This window comes from Otolemur garnettii, unplaced genomic scaffold, assembly GCF_000181295.1.
Source record: "Otolemur garnettii isolate 467f Iridium unplaced genomic scaffold, OtoGar3 scaffold00012, whole genome shotgun sequence".
NCBI classification, from domain to species: Eukaryota; Metazoa; Chordata; class Mammalia; order Primates; family Galagidae; genus Otolemur; species Otolemur garnettii.
In genome coordinates, this window is record NW_003852407.1 from 29,814,829 (window position 1) to 29,835,789 (window position 20,961).

At 41.0% G+C, this 20,961-nt stretch overlaps 1 pseudogene; it reads left to right on the top strand.

Moving 5' to 3' along the window:
• The first annotated feature begins 903 nt into the window (after positions 1 to 903).
• On the top strand, positions 904 to 984 carry LOC111723537 (annotated as a pseudogene).
• Positions 985 to 20,961: the final 19,977 nt, after the last annotated feature.

Consider the following 20,961-nt stretch of genomic DNA (forward strand, 5'->3'; position numbering starts at 1 on the left):
TGGTGCTCAAGCTGCTGAGTTACAGGCCCGAGCCAGAATGGAAGTTTTAAAAAAGAGCTAAAGCAAACATGGTTGAAATTTCCTCAAATTTTGGTGGGAATAATCTACTTGTATACCAAAGAAACTCCATAAATTCCAGCAAGATAAATACAAGAAAATCACAACTAGGCATGTAATCGTCCAACTTTCAAAAACTGAAGTAAAGAGATTATATTGAAAGTAGTCAGAGAAAAACATTACATATAGAAGAACAATGATATAAATGAGGGATAATTTTTCATGGAAACAATGGATGCCAGAGGCCATGGAAAAACATGTATAAAGTGCATTTGTAGTATTACCCAACATGAACCACTTGCTAAAACACAAGCATAAAACATATCTCACAAAATTTCCAAAATATTGGAATTTTACGGAGTATACTCCCTAAGAACATGAAATTAAAAAATAAAGAGGAAAAAGTAAAATTGTCTATATTCACAGATGACATGATTCTTTATACAGAGACATCAAAATGAATGCACAAAAAGTAGAAGGTCTAATGAATGAATTAATGTAAGGTCTTAGGATACAAGGTCAATATACAAAAAATCAATTATGTCTCTGTTTACTGGCAAATAACTGGAAAATTAAAATTTTAAATGCCAGCAATGCCCATAGTTCAGTGGGTAGGGCACCAGACATACACACAGGCTGGCAGGTTTGAACCCGGCCCAGGCCAGGTAAACAAAATAGCTGGGCCTTGTGGCGGGTGTCTGTAGTCCCAGCTACTTGGGAGGCTGAGGCAAGAGAATTGCTTAAGCCCAAGAGTTTGAGGTTACTGTGAGCTGTGATGCCACAGCACTCTATTGAGGGCATCATAGTGAGACTTTGTCTCAAAAAAATAAATAAAATACCATCAAAAAGACTATACTTTCAGGGATCTTTTCTGTAGTTTGTTACTAGAGAAGTTTCTCTGATCATGTAAAGCACCAGAAATTCTATCATGCTCAACAGGGCCACACCCTCTAGTGCCCCTTCAAGATGATGGGAACATGATCCAGGTGCCCAGACACCTCCAAAACCCCCAGGGCCCAAGCTTGGAGTGGTTGGACAAACTGTGAGCAGGCAGGAAGGAGTCTTCCCCTCCCCTATGGCCCCAGTAAAAAATTTGAAAACCAATAAAATAAAATAGCATCAAAATATAAATAGCTTAAGAGTAAATTTAAAGGTTCAGCGCCCATAGCGCAGTGGTTATGGTGATAGCCACATACACGGAAGCTGGCAAGTTCAAACACAGCCCAGGTCAGCTAAAACAACAATGACAACTGCAACCAAAAAAAATAGCCAGGCATTGTGGTGGTCACCTGTAGTCCCAGATACTTGGGAGGCTGAGGCAAGAGAATCCTGTAAGCCCAAGAACGGAGGTTACTGTGAGCTGTACACTGTGAGTGGCACTCTACAAGGGTGACATAGTGAGAGTCTGTCTCAAAAAAAAAAGTAAATTTATAAGAAGTGTGCAAGACCTTCACACTAAAAAGTGTAAAAAATATCTCCTCCTTTACAATGGAGGAGATATCAAAGAAAACCTGAATGGATGTAGAGCTATATCATGATAATGTAATAGAAGACACAATCTTGTTAAGATTAATCTGTAGATTCAACACAATTTCAAACAAAATCCTAACAAATGTTTTCTAGAAAAATAGACAAATTGACTCAAACTTATGGAAATGCAAAAGACCTAGATTAGCCAAAACAATCTTGAAAATTAAGAACAGAGCTGGAAGATACACCACCTTATCACAATATTTCACATAAAGCCACAGTAATGAAGACAGTGTGGTGAGTATGTAATGATGGATAAGTAGACAAAGGAGACTAAAATGGAAAGTTGAGAAATGGATCCACATTTATAGAGTCAGTCAATTTGTGATATAGGAATCAAGGCAATTCAACATATGAAGTTGTCTTTTCAAAAAACAGGGCTCCACAAACTTTAGCTGCCTTGGCCTCCCCAAATACTGATCTCTGTCTCTTTAGTTCAGCACCACTTCTGGGGTCTGTTTGGATTCCTGCTCACCACTTGAACCCTGAACACTGCCTCAGGTCAATCCCAGGGCCTGTCTTATGGTTTTCTTTCTTTTCAGATATAGCAGTCCCATGCTGTTCACTGCCTAATGTGTGAAAACAGTTGTTCAATACCTTTTGCCCAGTTTTCTAGTTATGTGGGGAAGATAAATCCAGACCCTGTTGTGATTGTGTTTATGATTAAAACAGAAGCTAATCTGCAGTGATAAAAGACCTCTCTTGCTGCTATTTGAAGAATAGATTGTCGTGATGAAAGTGGAGAAGGCTCAGCACCTGTGGCTCAAGCGGCTAAGGCGCCAGCCACACCTGAGCTGGCAGGTTCGAATCCAGCCTGGGCCCACCAAACAACAATGATGGCTGCAACTAAAAAGTAGCCAGGCATTGTGGCAGGTGCCTGTAGTCCCAGCTACTTGGGAGACTCGCTTGAGCCCAGGAGTTGGAGGTTGCTGTGAGCTGTTATGCCATGGTACTCTACCCAGGGCAATAGCTTGAGGCTCTGTTTAAAAAAAAAAGAAAAGAAAAAGAAAAAGAAAAAAGAAAGTGGAAGAAATGGAAGCAAAGAGTCCATTCAGGAAGTGTCCAAGTGAGAAATGACAGTGCTGGCTCAGCTCCTTTAGCACAGTGGTTATGGTGCTGGCCACACACACTGAGGCTGGCGGGTTTGAACCCAGCCCAGGCCTGCTAAACAACAATGACAACTGCAACAAAAAAATAACCAAGTGTTGTGGCGGGCACCTGTAGTCCCAGCTATTTGAGAGGCTGAGGCAACAGAATTGTTTAAGCCCAAGAGTTTGAGGTTGTTGTGAGCTATGACACCACAGCACTCTACTGAGGGTGACATAGTCTCAAAAAAAAAAAAAGAAGAAGAAGAAATGACAGTGCTTAGATTAGTAGTAGAGTCAGAAGGGGACTAGCTGACTACATAACACATTTGGAGGCAGAAGTGGCATCACTGCTGACCGACTGGACTTGGGGCAACAAGGAAGCAGATCTAGGTCTAAAACCTGACTGAAGTCTCTTTACTGAAAACAGAAGGTAGGAGTATTAAAAGATTTAGGGATTTTTTTTTTGGTAGGTAAGGGCAAAGAGTCTGAAACTGCCATATTTTGGAAGTCAAAAAGACAAAATTCATATTCTTTTCCCTATAAGAATTAATTTTTTAAATAAATTTTTCATATGTGTATTTTGGAATATATATTACTATTATAATGTTGATGTCTCTCTTTAGACCATGAGCTGTTTGAAGACAGAGCCATTGTTTAATTCATTTTAAAGTCACATATGGCAGAGGGGTCTGAGGTGCTGACACCTCTGGACTGACTCTTTAGTGGGGTGCACTTTCCTGACCCATTGCTCACCAGAGAGAACCAGACTCGTGCCCTTAGAGTTTTTGGGACAGAGCTGCCTGTGTATCCCTACTATTAGGTTGCTGGAAACTCTTTGAACTTTCCCTGTTGAGCAGTGATTGTATAGCTCTGGACAATCAGTTTAGAACTCTTGATCTGGGCTGTCTACCCAGGAATCCTGCAAGGTTGAGTGGTGCTTGTTTTGTAGCAGGAGGGACTGATTCTGTTCCTCCAGCTGTCGCTGGGTGGGGAAAGGTGCCACAGTTGCTTGTGTCTCTCCCCAGATGAGATTTCAGCCTAATACTGCAACTCATTAGGATTGGATAGAGGCTGGCTGACTACAAAACAGAGCCAGCTAGTTCAGGTCCTCAGAGTATCTGGCTGCAGCTCTGAATGGGACCTTTGTAAAGCTGTAGGAGGAAAGCCACAATCACCAGCCCCAGCTCATTGGTAAAGGACTGGTTAACATCACTTCCTAGGGCCCTCAATCCAGTCTCACCCTACAGTTTTACTAGATAAACTGTGGAAAATAATCATGGGGTAGAACCAGGGGAAGAACTTTGACAATACGAATAACCAGAGTAGATCAACTCTGCCAAGGAATGACAAAGGAGATACAACAGAAGATGCTGTTCATAGACAAATAGCTGAATTGTTAGAAATAGAATTCAGAATACGAATGGCAAATAAAATGAATAGAATAGAGGAAAAGATGGAAATAGAAATCCAAAGAATTGTTCCAAAGTTATCTCAAGAAATTAATGAATTCAAAGACAAAATCATCAAGGATATAGACACAATTAGAAAGAGATAGCAGAGCTCAAGGAAATGAAAAAGTTATTCAAGGAGCTTCAAAATAGAGCAGAATCCCTCAGTAATAGAGTTGAGCAGGCAGAAGAAAGGATCTCTGAAATTGAAGAGAAGGCTTTTGAATGTTCCCAAGTGCTCAAAGAGGCAGAGAAATGGAAAACGAAAACTGATCATTCCTTGAGTTGTGGGATCATTCCAAAAGATCAAACATACATCTTACAGGAATTCCTGAAAGGGAAGAGGATGGTCCTAAAGGCACAGATGCTCTACTCCAAGATATTCTGGAGGAGAACTTCCCAAGCATTGCAAGAGATACAGAAATTCAGATGGTAAACAGTTTCAGAACCCCAACAAGACTCAATCCAAATAAACTATCTCCTAGACACATTGTAATTAACTTTGCCAAAGTTAATATGATGGAGAAAATTCTGCAAGCAACCAGATATAGTAAAAGCATTACCTGATTAGAATGATTGCAGATCTTTCAGCTGAAACTTTTCAAGCCAGAAGCGGATGGTCATTGACCTTCAATCTCCTAAAACAAAATGAATTTCAGCCAAGGATTCTGTATCCAGCTAAACTGAGTTTCATTTATAATGGAGAAATCAAATATTTTGCTGACATACATGTGTTGAGGAAATTTGCCATAACCAAACCAGCTCTCCAGGAAATACTCAAACCCATTTTCCATAATGACCAGCATAATGGTCTACCACCAAAGTGAATTCATCCAGAGTTTATCAAACAAAACTTAACCTCTACAATGATGAAAGAATTAAAAACATCCACTGGACCTGGGCAGCACCTGTGGTTCAGTGAGTAGGGCGCTGGCCCCATATACCGAGGGTGGCAGGTTCGAACCCAGCCCCAGCCAAATTGCAACAACCCCCCCCCAAAAAAAAATGGGCGTTGTGGCAGGTACCTATAGTCCCAGCTACTTGGGACTACACAAGAGAATCGCCTCAGCCCAAGAGCTAGAGGTTACTGTGAGCTATGACACCATGGCACTCTACTGAGGGCAACAAAGTGAGACTCCGTCTGTAAAAAAAAAAAAAAAAAAACAACCGGACCTTTGAAAACCGTGAAAGCCCAAACACTACCACACCTATCAATTCTCTCAATTAATGCAAATGGCTTAAATTGTCATCTAAAGGGGCACAAGTTGGCTGACTAGATACAGAAACTCAGGCTAGGTATCTGTTTGTTGCCTACAAGAGACTCATCTTACCTCAAGACTCAGGGTAAAAGGATGAACATTGATAATACAAGCAGAAAACCAGAAAAAAGAAGGGGTTGCAATTTTATTTACAGATACAATAGGATTTAGACCAACAAAGATAAGGAAAGACAAGGATGGACACTACATATTTGTCAAGGGAAACACTCAATGTAAAGTTACATATAATGCACATAATAATCCTAAAATAAATGTGTTTAAATTTGTGTGAGGGGGTGAGAGAGAAAGCCAGGTTGTCTCTGAAAAATTTGGTGTCAGAGGTGAAGAACTTGAGTGTTCTTGGTTAGAGGTGAGATAATATTGAGGCTCTGGAGAATATGTAAAATCCTCTGCTTTTCTTTCTTGAAAACCAACTTAGGAGCCCGGTAAAAATAACTGTGTGTTAAATCGCAAATACTATGTGTTTATATAACCTTAGATGGAAATAATTGGAGAAGCTGCCTGTGGTTCTGATATCATTTGTTGCCATGAAGAATAAAAATGTCTTTAAATTGAAAAACATGGGTGAAAACGGAGAATGGGCTCAAGTATGTGTCTAAATAACATGCCAACATATCTAAATACACTGCTTAAAACTCATCTCTCTCAGTTGACTGCTATAGTTTATAAAGAAGCTCCCACAGAGCTTTACATGGTCATAGATGGCTTTATTTCTTTTATCTTCAACCACACTGTTATAAAATGCCAAGTGGACGTCTGCATTCTGTGGGGGTTGATGAGAGAAGAGAAGTAACTGTAAATGGCAATGAAAGGTCCAGCAGCCTGAACTTCTGTTGTGTTTGAAAAATTCAACATGAGACACACTATTTGGGTTACAGGGTTCTCTTAATGACTACTAAGAATTTTTTAAGTCTTACTGTGTGAGATAGCCCAGTAAACATTATCTAATACCAAGAGACTGTGCATGTAGTGGTTACAAGTTTGTTGTGCTGTAGACCTATGACAAACCAGCCTTGTGACCTTGGATGCGAGCAGCCTAATCTCACTGAGCCTCACTTTACTCATCTATGAAAAGGGACTAATAATATCCATAACATCAGGAGGTTGTTGTAAGGATTAAATCAGAAATGAATGTAAAGTTCCTTTGACACAGTTCTTGCTCATTTCTGAAGGACAGAATTAAAAACAAAGAAACAGCCTTGGTATCTCTTCTTAGCTAAGAAAGAGCAGTGTCCTGAAAGAAGGTAAGTTTTGATATGAAGAAAGGGTCTAGGAAAGGCGTCCAGCATAGACTGACCACAGAGGCCATTAGAGACCAGATGCCACTACAAGGATCCTGCAGGCACAGGGGATGCTCCAGAAGGAAAAAAAGGATAGGGGTCAGGGAAGGTGAACTACTCGAATAGAAGACTGGGAGCTGTTGCCAAAAAAACCCCTCCCAAATAACAACAAAACGAACAACAACAACAAAAAGCATGCCTATTTGGCAGTGTTACTTAGGGCAGGCTAATTAAGTATTTATCTAATCTTAACATAGGAAAAAGACTTCTTAACTTTGGGATGATGTGAAAAAGTCATGCACAGAAAGTTAATTGTGTCTGACCAACAACAAAATAAAAAAACCCTCTGAACTTGTACTTCAAACATATTTAAAGAATTTTTTTAAACTTCATAAATAAAATTATTTTTTTCTTTCCCCCATTATCTACCATTCATGGGAATTATTTATTTATTTTTTTTTTGAGACAGAGCCTCAAGCTGTCACCCTGGGTAGTGTCATGGCATCACAGCTCACAGCAACTTCCAACTCCTGGGCTGAAGCGATTCTCTTGCCTCAGCCTCCCAGGTATCTGGGACTACAGGTGCCTGCCACAATGCCTGGCTATTTTTTGGTTATAGTTGTCATTGTTGTTTGGCAGGCCTGTGCCAGATTCAAACCCACCAGTTCTAGTGTATGTGGCTGGCGCCTTAGCCACTTGAGCTACAGGCGCCGAGACCATGGGAATTATTTTTAAAGATATTTTTTGAATTATATTTCAAGAATTCACAGAGGGCACAAAGATAGTGGACTACACACAGGCATCTTTGCTGTGATTGCTCTTTCTCAAAACTCCACTAGAACAACAGTGAAGTGCTTGTTATGAAGCCATAAACTCAAAAGGATGGAGAGAGACAGGAAAGGAGGCAATAGGAGCAGGATTTTGAAGTTGACCAACAGATGGGATGACAAAATGGCTTAGCAAACTCTCCCCAACCCCCACAACAACAGAATCTTAGCAGCAGAAAAAGCTGAGACCTATCCCAGGTGGGATCTTCTATAGGCTCAGGGGATGGTACCTGTGGAAGTCGAGCCAAGTGGGACAAAATTAAAAATAGAATAACTGATTGAAAACCTGCTTAGAAAGTAAGCAGAACATCAGAGTTCTTCCCCACTCTGCAACTGGGCCACTGTCCCTCCCTAATCCTGGTGAGACCTGGAGGTTTATTTATTCTCTGGGGAAAGTAAAACAGAGTACTCTGGATTTGGAGGATGTAAGGCATGAGTGAAAGTGGGGCATACAGTACTGAATACAGAGGTTAGGAAACTTAGATCTGGACCCTGAGACCCCTAAGCCTCTTTCCCCAGCTAGCAACCAGAAACTGGCACCCAGACCCCTGTCCTTAAGAAAAGAGATCAGAAGTTTTCTTTGAGGACTTTGACCTGCTCAATAAAACAGATTTAAACCTATTGTCAGTGGAGTTTCCCTACTAAGCAAATTGGCCAGATGATCCCAGTGTGAAGGTCACATTTAACAAGTGCTCCTCTTACCTCCCGCCTCAGAACCTGCAAGCAGCTTTTTAGTTCCCTACTCTCAAAGATATGAGAACAACCAAGGATTACCATACAGCTGAGGGAAAAGCAGACGAGAATGTTCAAAGTCTACTAGAGAGTCTAAACAACTTTTTTTTTTTTGAGACAGAGCCTCAAGCTATCACCCTGGGTAGAGTGCTGTGGCATCACAGCTCACAGCAACCTCCAACTCCTGGGCTCAAGCGAGTCTCCTGCCTCCGCCTCCCAAGTAGCTGGGACTACAGGCGCCCGCCACAATGCCTGGCTATTTTTTGGTTGTAGCCATTATTGTTGTTTGGCGAGCCCGGGCTGGATTTGAACCCAATAGCTCAGGTGTATGTGGTCGGCGCCTTAGCCTCTTGAGCCACAGGCACTGAGCCTAAACAACTTAATAACAGAAGTTCAAGAAAGAGAAAACCTCCTATGATCCTAGCACTTTGGGAGGCTGAGACCAGGAGTGTGAGATCCCATGTCTTTAAAATGAATTTTTTAAAATTAGCTGGTATGATGTCTTATGTCTGTAGTTCCAGCTACTTGGGAGGGTAAGACAGGACCATTGCTTGAGCCCAGGAGTTCAAGGTTAGAGTGATCTGTGATTGTACCATGGCACCAGGGCACTCGATCCTGGGTGACAGGGTGAGACCTTATCTATTAAAAAAGAGAGAGAGAGAATAAAGGAAGTACATAAGAGAGTGTTCTAAGAAAAAAATTCAATAAAATGTCTCAGAACTGAAGTACATGAGCCTATAGATTGAGAGCATTGAAAGCTTAGCACAAATGCATAAAGTTAGGCCCATACCAAGGCATACATGATGGTTAATTTTATGTGTTGGTTTGGCTGGGCCATGGACTGACTACCCAGATATTTGCTCAAACATCGTTCTGGGTGTTTATGTGAGGATGTTTTGCATGAGACCAGCACTTAAGACAGTGGACTTTGAGTAAAGCAGACTACCCTCCCCAATGTAGTCAAGTCCCACTCAACCAGCTGAAAGTCTGACTGCATAGAAACAAAAGACCAGCCTGTCCTGAGTAGGAGAGAATTCTCTAGCAAACTTCTTTGCAGCATCAACTCTTCCTGGTTGTATAGCTGCCTTCAGATCTGAACTGGGACATTAGCTCTGCTGAGTCTCCAGCTGGCCAGCCTTTAGATTAGACATATAAAAACAGCTCTTTGGGGCCTCCACCCAGACAGCTTCTCCTGGCCCACCCTGCAAATTTTGGTCTTGCTGGCCTCTATAATTGCACAAGCCAATTTTTTACTTTAAAACTCTCTTTATATAGCTTGGCATCCATAGCACAGTGGTTATGATGCCAGCCACATACACCAAGGGTGGTGGGTTTGAACCTGGCCCAGGGCAACTAAACAACTGCAACCAAAAAATATTCCTGGGTGTCGTGGTGGGCACCTGTAGTCCCAGCTACTTGGGAGGTTGAGGCAAGAGAATCACTTAAACCCAAGAGTTTGAGGTTGCTGTGAGCTGTGAGCTCTCTACTGAGAGCAATGTAGTGAGAATCTGTCTCAAAAAAAAAAAAATCTCTTTATATACATTTACACACCTAAAACAATATTTCAGTACATAATGAAATTGGCTATGATGGTGGTCCCAGAAAGTTATATAATACTGCATTTTTACTGTACCTTTTGTACGTTTAGATGTGTTTAGACACACAAATACTTACTAGTGTGATACAGTTGCCTACAGTGTTTGGTACAGTAACATGTTGTACAGGTCTGTAGCTCAGGAACAATAGACTGTGCTGTATGGCCTAAGTGTGCAGCAGGCTCTACCATCTAGGTTTATATTATACAAAAATACACCGAGATGTTCACACAACAACAAAATCACCATCTCTCAGAACATATCCCAATCATTAAGTGGTGCATGATTGTATAATATATTGGTTTTGTTTCTCTGGAGAACCCTGACTAACACAGTATGTCATTTTGAAAATCAGAAAATTGGGAGCAAAAAGATCTTACCAAATAAAAAGAAAAAGCTAGATTACTTACAAAGGATCAGGATTTGTGTAGGATCCAAAATACAGAGTGCATCTGAACATTTTGTGAAGGTATTTAGAAATTTGGTGGAAAGTTCAGAGCTGAATTAGTGAGAAGTACATAAACTAAGTAAACAAATAAAATTCAAACTACTTTGAACTCAAAGGTAAACAAGAAGTGTACGAAAGGAAAAGTAATCATTATTTCATTATTTTCCACATGGTTAAGCAATGAACATGTTTACATGGTTGCAACAGTATCTAATGATATAAACAAAATTACAAAATAACTATATTAGAAGAATGTTAAAAAGAGTCTTAACCTGTGGTACCATAGAGGGAAGAAAAAACCAGAGCTAAACTCTTATGTTACACAGCAGGACAGAATTGTGCACTAGTAAGGTTTAAAAAGCAAGAAATATAAATATGTTTCCCTTAGAGACTTGGAGGTAAATCCGAAAATAATGACTTGAGAAGAGAAACTGGTTAAGCTGGGTGTGGGAAAATGTAAAGAGAAGTCTGAATACAGGCATTTTGGGGGGGGAGGAGGGCGTTTTTCTGGGGGGGGGGTTGTTTTTTGAGACAGAGTTTTGCTCTGTCACCCAGGTTGGAGTGCCGGGGCACAAACATGCAATCACTGCTCACTTGTAGCCTTGAACTCCTGACTCAGCCTCCTGAATACCCAGAACTACATCCTGGCTCAGCCTCTTTAATACCTGGAACTAGAGGCACATGCTGCCATGTGCAGTTCATTTTTCTTATTTTTTTTTTGTAGAGATGGGATGTTGCATGTTGCTCATGCTGGTTTCGCACTCTTTTAGCCTCAAGCAATCTTCCCATCTCGGCCTCCCCAAAGTCCTGAGCCAGTGGGCCCAGCCAAGGACCATTTTTTGTAATATGCCAAGAAGAATCATTTAAATCTAAGTTATTTGTATGAAGAACTTTGATTAAAAAATAAAAGCTTAATGGAAAATGTAAAAACTCAAAGAAAATGTGTAAGGTATGATAAAGGTAGCATTTTCAATAAAAAGGAGGAAATATGGCTCAGGGCCCATGACACAGTGGTTACGGCGCCAGCCACATACACCGAGGGTCGAGGGTGGTGGGTTTGAACCTGGCCTGGGCCAGCTAAACAACTGCAACAAAAACATAGCTGGGGCACTGTGGTGGGAGCCTGTAGTCCCAGCTACTTGGGAAGCTGAGGCAAGAGAATCACTTAAGCTCAAGAGTTTGAGGTTGCTGTGAGCTGTGATGCCACAGCACTCTACTGAGGGTGATATAGTGAGACTCTGTCTCAAAAAAAAAGGGGGGGGGAGTGAAATATTAAATAACAGTGATTGCCTGTAATCCCAGCACTTCAGGAGGTTGAGGAGAGAGAATTGCTTAAGCTCAGGAGTTTAAGACCCGCGTGAGGAAGAGTAACCTCTTGTGGTTACTGTCATCCCAGCTACTCAGGGATGAGTAGTAACCTCTTCTCAGTAACCTCTGTGGACCCCTATCATCCCAGCTACTCAGGAGGCTGAGGCAGGAGAATCTCTTGACCCCAGGAGTTTGAGGTTACAGTGAGTTATGACCATCCCTCTGTTCTAGCTGGGCAGTAGACCAAGACCCTGACTCATATATAAATAAATAAATAAGATGGGAGAAACAGTGGCCATTTAGAAAAAGAATAATTTAGATTCATAACTCACATCTTACATCAGGACAAGTTACTAGTTGATCAAAATTTAATCCATCAAAGCACTAGATAAAAACCACTTGAGATTTTAAAAAACAATGTCAGAATGAAGAATGTCTTTTTAAGAGTGATACAAAATTCATGATAGAAAAATAAAAACAAAGACTATTCTCTCTCTCTCCACCCCTGTCAAAAAAAGAAAGAAAAACAAAGCCTGACAAATTTGGTTACATAGAAATAAAATGTTATCATAACCAGGAAACACTATAAACGAGGCTAAAATACTAATTATAAATTAGAAAATGTATATATTACATGGAAAAAGATAATTTTCTTAATATATAAAAAGCTACTAAATATCATAAGAAAAAATTTCAACAATGCTATCTAAAATTAGGTAAAGGATATGACCAGAAGTTTACAGAAAGGAAAATATAAATAAACTTAATCATATGAAAGAATGTTCAGTCTCATTACATAAATAAAATTGAAACTATAATAAGATTGGGTAGCCTACATATTATATTTACCATGATAAAAAAAAGTTAACATTTGATATTGCCTGAGAATGAGGAAAAGTGAAGAAACAGGTATTTTTATGTATTCTAGGTAGGAGCATAAGTTGGTGTTGTCTCTAAGGGGAACAATTTGACCCAGTGATTGCACTTCTAAAATTTATCTTGCAGCTGCATTCTGAGAATTGCAAAAGAATTCTTGGCACATAATGACCTCATCCAAACCACTTCCCTGCCAAATGGCTGGAGGCTACTGAGGATGTGGGGGGAGGATCCCTGCCCTAAGATACTTAGCCAACCCTAGCATGACTTCTGTTAACATACAGCGGCACCCTGGGGCAACTCAGTTCCCCTTTGAGTTCCCATCTGAGCTCAAGCTCAGTTTGCTCAAGCCAACACCTAAAACAGGCCTTTGACTCCATCTTTCTTGGACAATTTAGTTTTAAAAAGCTTATAGTTATTAAGTGAGACAGGGTCCCACTCTTCTTGTGTCCCTTTGAGATTTACAGCCAGTCCTCTCCATCCGTGGGTTCCACATGCATGGGTTCAACCAACCATGGATTGAAAATATTTGGAAAATAAATTGTCTGTACCAAACAGATCTTTTTCTTGTTATTGTTCCCTAACAGTGCAGTATAACAATTATTAGCATTGTTATATATTGTATTAGATATTATAAGTAATCTAAAGATGATTTAAAGGATACAGGAGGATGTATATAGGTTGTATGCAAAGACTATGCCATTTTATATCAAGGACTTGAGCATCTGGGGGTTTTGGTATCCTTAGGGTTCTTAGAGCCAATGTATTATGGATATTTACTGTATATGTACATATCTCCCATGACCTAGTTATCTTTCTCAAGGACCTGAAAGCCATTCCTTTGAAATGCAACCATTAGGAAAAATTGGACCTGTCTCTCAGTCTCTGTGGAGAATAGAATCTTAACTTCACTAAGTGCCAGGTGGTACACACAGCTGGCCTGATCATGGTTACACTGACCAACTTTCTTACCTGCTTCTGGCAACTGTTCACTTCCCAGATTCTACTCGAGCACCCACTTGCTTCCTTTTCCTCTGCCTTTTTCTTCCTTGAAAATGCCCAGTTTCCTCTGCGCAAATCAGAATGGAGCTCAGCTCTTTTCGCTACTGTTGCTACTTACAGACTAAAGTGTTTTCACCACTTTCATATCTGTCTTTCATAATCTTTAGCAACTCACCCATGTCAAAAATGATATCCGTACAAGGTATTTCATTATAGCATTGTTTGCAATATGGTAACAACGTTTGATTGATAAGAGTTCATCAGTACTGGACTGCTGGAATAATGTATAGTATTAACACATCTAAGCAAACAGTACTACTTGACCATAAAAAATAAGGTCCTTTCTGAAATGATGGAAATATTGCCAAGATATGTAGTTAAATGAAAAAAAAAAGTGCCAAACAGCATGGATAGTCATTGTTATTTGGGCAGAAAGAGAAAAAATAGATATAGGTTGTGTATCTTATGTATACTGGCAGGACACCAAGACACTGAGAACAGTGGCTGCTTGTTGTAAGGAGATTGCCCAGAAAGAGGGGCAATCAAGCAGCTGAAATCCAGAGGTGGGCAGAGGCGGAAGGGTCTCATGCTTTGAGGACTGAACTTCTAGGAGGTTGATGGGCGATGTGTGGGCAGTTGCATGTGGGCAGCACTGAGAACAGTCTTGAAGAGAAGAGATTGAAAGGTAATTTCTAAAGCAGAGAGAGATCAACGGGGCCAAGGTTACTGGGCCATATGGCAGAGTGACTACAGAGACACGCGCAGCAGATCTGATGATATTTAAGACCTTCCTTGCTCCAAATTTGTAGAGATTTACCAGAAGGGAGGAAGCCACTTAGCAAGTGGGAGACTTGCTGAACCTCAGCTCCATTTTGCCAAAATAACCTTATTGTATATTACAGGATATTATTGCATGGACTCTCTGAGGGACATGAAATATGCCGTTTGGATTTCTGAATGCAGGGAAGATAGTTGGCGGGGAACCCCAGCTGTTGTTCTCTAACCACTTCCAGGTTGCACCACACTGTCCCAGGCTGCTTTCCAGCTCAGGACTGCACAAGGTCAGGAGGATCCTGCAGGATATGCTCTTAAGTTTCCCATCTGCCTGGCAAAACTTGCTCGGAACAGAGCCCCTCTTTACTCAACCTTCCTTCCTTCCTTCCTCCTCTCTTCATTCACAGGTATTAGACCAGCACCAGAGCCTGAGAGCACTTCCTTCTACACCTGCGTCCTCCCCTCGGCCTGTCCTGGGCATTTCTCCTAATCAATCTCTTGCATCTCTAACATTACCTGCCTGGTGTCAGAGGGCCTGAACTCACACAGACTCCTTATTTTATACTTCTGGTTTCCTGAACACTTAAAATATTTGATTTTATTTTTAATGACTATGTTCCGAAATAGAGGTTTTCTTAAGACCTAGAAACAGACTGGAAAGAGATTTTATTCTAAATAGTGGAATCTAAAGAATATTTGGAGTTCACCTAAGGAATGCTCATCTGAAAAATGAGGATGAGAGGGCGGCGCCTGTAGCTCAGCGGTTAGGCGCCAGCCACATACGCCAAGGCTGGCGGGTTCAAATGTGGCCCAGGCCTGCCAAACAACAATGACAACTACAATAACAACAAGAAAAAGAAAATAGCTGGGCATTGTGGGTTTGAACCTGCCCCTGGCCAAACTGAAACATAAAGATAGCCAGGCAGTGTGGGACCTGTAGTTCCAGCTACTCAGGAGGCTGAGGCAAGAGAATCGCTTAAGCCCAAGAGTTTGAGGTTGGTGTGAGCTGTGATGCTGGGGCATTCTACCCAGGGCAACAGCTTGAGACTCTGTCTCAAAAAAAAAATAAATAAATAAAATAAAAGAGGATGAGAACTCCACAGTGGGAGCTCAAAGTTATTGACATTACAGGTATTATTATCAATAACCTACTTCCCACGGCCCCATCTTTTAGAGAAGAGGACCCTACACAGGTTTCCTAGTCTGTTTACTCAGTTCTTTCATCTCTATCATAGATGCTCGAGGTGGTTCAAGAATAGCCTCACACTTTACTCAGAATCATCTGTCCCACTCAGATCGATGCATAGTCTGCCAACCCAACCAGACTTTTTCACTCATGCTCATTCCCCCAGGGGCTTTCACCTTCTTCCTGATCTAGCTCCTGCCATGTTCCTCCCTCCACCCAGCCCCACACCTGAGTCCATCAGACATGTCCAGCTGGGAAGAGAGTTCAATTCCTTTTCCACATGACTACTGAGCCTGGGAACATGTTTAATAGACACCAAACATTCACTTAAAGCAAACATAAGGTCCTTAAGAGAGGTGTTTCCTCATCTCTCAGGCAAGACTGGCTTAACTCCCTTCAGCCAAGAGAACTTTATTATACAAAACAGTCTATCATTACGTGGAGACTTTATTTTATACTTCTGGTCTTCTAAACTTTTATTTTATTTTATTTTTACACAATTATGTTCTGAGATAGTTTTGTGTGTTTGTGTGTGTTTTTTAACACACACAAACTGTAATGTTTATATAGAAAAAAGCTCATTATTTAGAGGGAGTCATCAAATTAAAACTGAAGTACGGAAGCAATAAAACTGTTATCATGCTGTCTCTTGAAAACAGCTGGTTATCACACTTTAACAAAACATGGGCCCATTGACTATCTCAGAACACACACGGACCTTTGGCATTATTGTGTCAAAGGACCACCTATTCCACCATATGGTGTCTGAGCTAGTGACATCCATGTAGTATTTACATAATCCTCCTAATGTTCTTTGTATGAGTGTTAAATAATCAAGGTGAAATGTGATTGCCGTCAAAGATAGCCAAATGAGGAGCAGTGAGTATAAGCAGCTAGTATCCGGAAAAAAAAATTGTGATATTTACTTTCATTTTGCATTCAGGCTTGTTTTTCTCCAAGTACTTTTCCTACACGTAGGTTATGCTACCACCAGATGGCAGTGCATTCTGATGGTCTTTCAATTAAAAGCCTGGAAATTAAATGATTTGAAGATTCCCCATCCAGCCTGGCTGAAATATAGCACTGCCTTCATCTATCCATTTGTTCATTCATCCAACAAACACATTCATTGCCTTTAAAAAGAACTCTTCATAATTTTACAGTTGAGTTTAAAACAATATTGCCAGAACCATATTTAAGATAACTGAAGGAGACCAGGGAGAAATGAAACAGATTGAAATACATTGTCCTGCCCTGTTGGTATAGATGTAGATTCCCAAAAGTGGGTGCTAAGATGTTTTCAAGCACAAGGAATCAACCATTAGTTTTGATCTCAAATTAGGGAGGTGGTGAGGGGTTAGCAGATGATTCAACAAGGAAAACTTGAGAACCACTTCTTGGGGTGGGATCATAATCCTCAAATATCTGACGGTCAAAGTTTTGGAAGTCAGGAATAGGGTGATGTAGATGAATTTTGTCTACTGGCTTCCTTGTAGATGCAGGTGATTTTATAGAACTCTCACACATACAGCTGCAGACAGTGGCAATTTGGTACCCAGCTTACCAGTTTTTAACCACATACTATTATTTTCCTTGCACACTAGCAAAGAGTTTTCTTGCTTACATATTTGCTGCTTGTATACTTCTTTCTTGCACTGTTGTTTCTAGCCTAAGTTTCACCTATATTTTCTGAGGGTTTTATCTTCTCTACTAGGAGACCTTTGTAAAACTACCCCAAAACTAATGGAAGAAGTGGTCTGAGCTCATCAACAGAGCAAAATATGGCATCCTGTAATGATCAAAAGTTTGATTTTATTTTTTCTGTATGTAGTACATAAAATTTTTATCCTATAATTATCAAAAGTTTGATTTTACTTTTTCTATGTGTGGGACATAGAGAGAATAGCATAAACCAGAGAGGGTAGCTTCCCTCTAAGGTAATGGCTTTTAACCTTTTGTTTTTCCCCCCGCCCCTCCCCCTGTGCTTTTAACCTTTTAGAATCTCTCAGTCAATAATATATTTTACTTCGCAACTGCATCTGCCCCTGGCCTGTTCTCTGTCAAATCCACTCCTGCTACTGCTGCTGCTCTGTCACAAGGATGCTGATCCCAACAGCCTGCATTTCTGAGGCTCCCAGGTTGTTAACTGACTTCTGGCTGGTTCTGAACTTTACCAGGCCTTGCCACAACACTGGAGGGTGGGAAGAATGGAAATGCTGGGATGATTTTTCCCGTCTTTCTCTGCCTGGGGTGCATCTCTGACTATGGCTAAATCTACTTTCTGGCCTCAGCTCCAGCCAGAAAGGGCCCCTCTGTAACTTCAACTTTGTTAGCTGCCTCTAGCTCTGGGATCCAGCAACATTGCCACCTCTCTTTGTCCCTCCCCTCTAAAGGTATTAGTGGTTTCTGCTTCTGCTAATCTCTGATTGCCTCACCGTCCCTTATTTGGCTTCTCAGCCTTTTCATCATTTGTGTAACCAGTGTCCTGTATTAAATTGTTTTGTTAAACACGCAATGATGATGGATTCTGTTTTCAAGATGCATTAATATGGTACATGCATGCTTGTATATGACAGTAAAATAAGTGTTTCACTAACAATATTCCTCTTACGGTGTGCAATGACTCATATTTCCTATTCTATTCTGTCGCACTTTTAAAAATTGCCTGTCACAATCTGCTAAACTGTTTCCACAACTCACTGGCCGATGGATTACATCTCACTGATTTGAAGGATACTTACTTTAGAGACTGCATTTATTCATTTAGTTTTCTGTAGTCAGATTTCCTGAGTTATAATTTTTTTTTTTTTTGAGACGGAGCCTCAAGCTATCCCCCTGGGTAGAGTGCCATGGCATCACGCTCACAGCAACCTCCAACTCCTGGGCTCAAGTGAGTCTCCTGCCTCAGCCTCCCAAGTAGCTGGGACTACAGGCGCCCGCCACAACGCCTGGCCATTTTTTTTTTTTTTATTGGTTGCAGCCATCATTGTTGTTTGGCGGGCCCAGGCTGGGGATTCGAGCCCGCCACCTTAGGTGTATGTGGCTGGCGCCTTAGCCACTTGAGCCACAGGCGCCAAGCCCTGAGTTATAATTTATGCACAATAAATTCATCCTTTTTAGGTGCCCTTCATGAGAATTTAGACAATGTATACAGAATATTTTCATCTCCAAAAGTTCTCCTGTGCTGTTTTGTAGGTAACCTCTCCCTTTATCTGTAGCCCTAGTAACCACTTATATGCTTTTGGTCCCTATAGTTTTATCTTTTCTAGAATGTCATATAATAGAATCTTTCAGTATGTGGCCTTCTCAATCTGGTTCCTTTCACTTAGCATAATGCTTGTTAGATTCATCCATATTTTTGCACATGTAAGTAGTCCAACCATTTTATTGCTGTGTGATTTTCTATTATATGGATGTACTGTGATGTATCTACCCATTCACTTGTTGAAAGACATCTCAGTTGTTTCTAGCCATTGAGGATCATGAATAAAGCTGTTATAAAGATTTGTATACAGATCTTTGTGTGGACACATGTCTGGATTTCCCTTGGGCACATATCTAAGAATTGCGATTGATGGGTCATAAGGTCATAGGGTAAATATATGTTCAGCTTTATAAGAAAATACCAAATTGTTTTCTAAAACGGCTGTACATTTTGCATTTCCACCAGTGTTGCATGAGTTCCAATGACAACAGTGACAACTACAACAAAAAAATAACTGGGTGTTGTGGTGGGCACCTATAGTCCCAGCTACTTGGGAGGCTGAGGCAGGAGAATTACTTAAGCCCAAGAGTTTGAATTTGCTGTGAGCTGTGATGCCATAGCACTCTACCAAGGGCAACATAGTGAGACTGTCACACACACACACAAAAAATACATATATATATGTGTGTGTGTGTGTGTGTGTGCTAATCGAGTATAATTGTTTTTTGTAATACAGGTCAACCATATGAACTTCTTTTCAAGGAATCCTGTTTTACTCAATTGGGGTTTAGAGATGTGCCCCATCAATAATGCATTACAAATCTTCACTTGCAAAAACCATTCCTAGTTCACAAGCTATGCAAAAGCAGGCAACTGGATTTGACTCACAAGGTACAGTTTGTCGAACTTTGCTCTGGGGAATCATTTCATGGTTTTGTGAAGGGGAAGTTACCTGATCATAATTTTGATTACCTCAGAATGAGACAGATGAGGCAGTATAAGGTAGGCAAGAGATAATAAGGACCTAATTAAAAATGGGTAGGCTTGTTCAGGAAAGCAACTAAAGTGAAGCATGCAAGAATCTTGAGTCAGGTCAGGCATGGTGGCTCACGCCTGTAATCCCAGCACTCTAGGAGGCTGAGGTGGGTGGATTGCCTGAGCTCACATGTTCGAGACCAGCCTGAGCCAGAGCGAGACCCTGCCTCTAAAAATAGCCAGGCCTTGTGATGGACACCTGCAGTCCCAGCTACATGGGAGGCTGAGGCAAGAGAATCACTTGAGCCCAAGAGTTAGAGGTTGCTATGAGCTACGATGCCATTGCACTTTACTGAGGGAAAGTGAAACTCTGTCTCAAAAAAAAAAAAACAACCCAGAATCTTGGGTCCAGGCAGAGTTGGACGAAGCAACCTTACCACTCAGATGGGTATACACCCTTATCATAAGGAGAGTGTTTGCTCCCTTGACAGGTGCAAGGCCTTTTACTTGTCCAGGGATCAGAGTCCAAATGCCTTTTGGCAAGTGTTGCCTCTGATTGAAGCAGAATAAGAAAAGGTAAGAGAAATTCCAGATTAAAACATTTGAAAGATGAACTGACTAAGCAAAAAGAGAGGAGGCCCTTTGGGGGCACTGCAGAGATCTTTTGAAAAGAAAAGAATAACTTCCTTCTGAAGCTAGTTTTGTAGCTACATGAGTCATCATGTCTTTGCAGTCCATTCTGTTTGGTTATATAATCTCTTTAACTGGGTCAAATTCTCTGCTGGCTAATAGACATCCTAATAATCAATAGCTTTTAATGCTACATTCGGTAGCTATTATTATCAAGTGAAGATTCTTTCCAAAACACGGCAATTATGAGCTGTTGAAGACTTGTCTTTAACTCGAACCTTGTTTACCTTAGAACCTAAGTTGAATGTGTGCGCATATTTCAAAGAACAAAATGGGCATAGAAATTTGCTCATATGAGGACAAACAATCCTGCTTAGATAGTCAGTATTAGGGGAGAGGGATAGTTCAGAGTATGGCAATGAGCATTGGTTAAATTGTTCTCTAACCCAATTCACACAGTCTTATGCTTGAGTCTTACAGGATTGGGAGAAATAAAAGAGTTAAAAGTGAGTTGAGAGGGCAGCGCCTGTAGCTTAGTGGGTAGGGCACCGGCCACACGCACCAGAGCTGGTGAGTTAAAACCCAGCCCAGGCCTGCTAAAACGAAACATAGGTGGGCATTGTGGTGAGCGCCTATAGTCCCAGCTACTTGGGAGGCTGAGGCAAGAGAGTCACTTGAGCCCAAGAGTTTGAGGCTGCTGTGAGCTGCAATGCCCCAGCA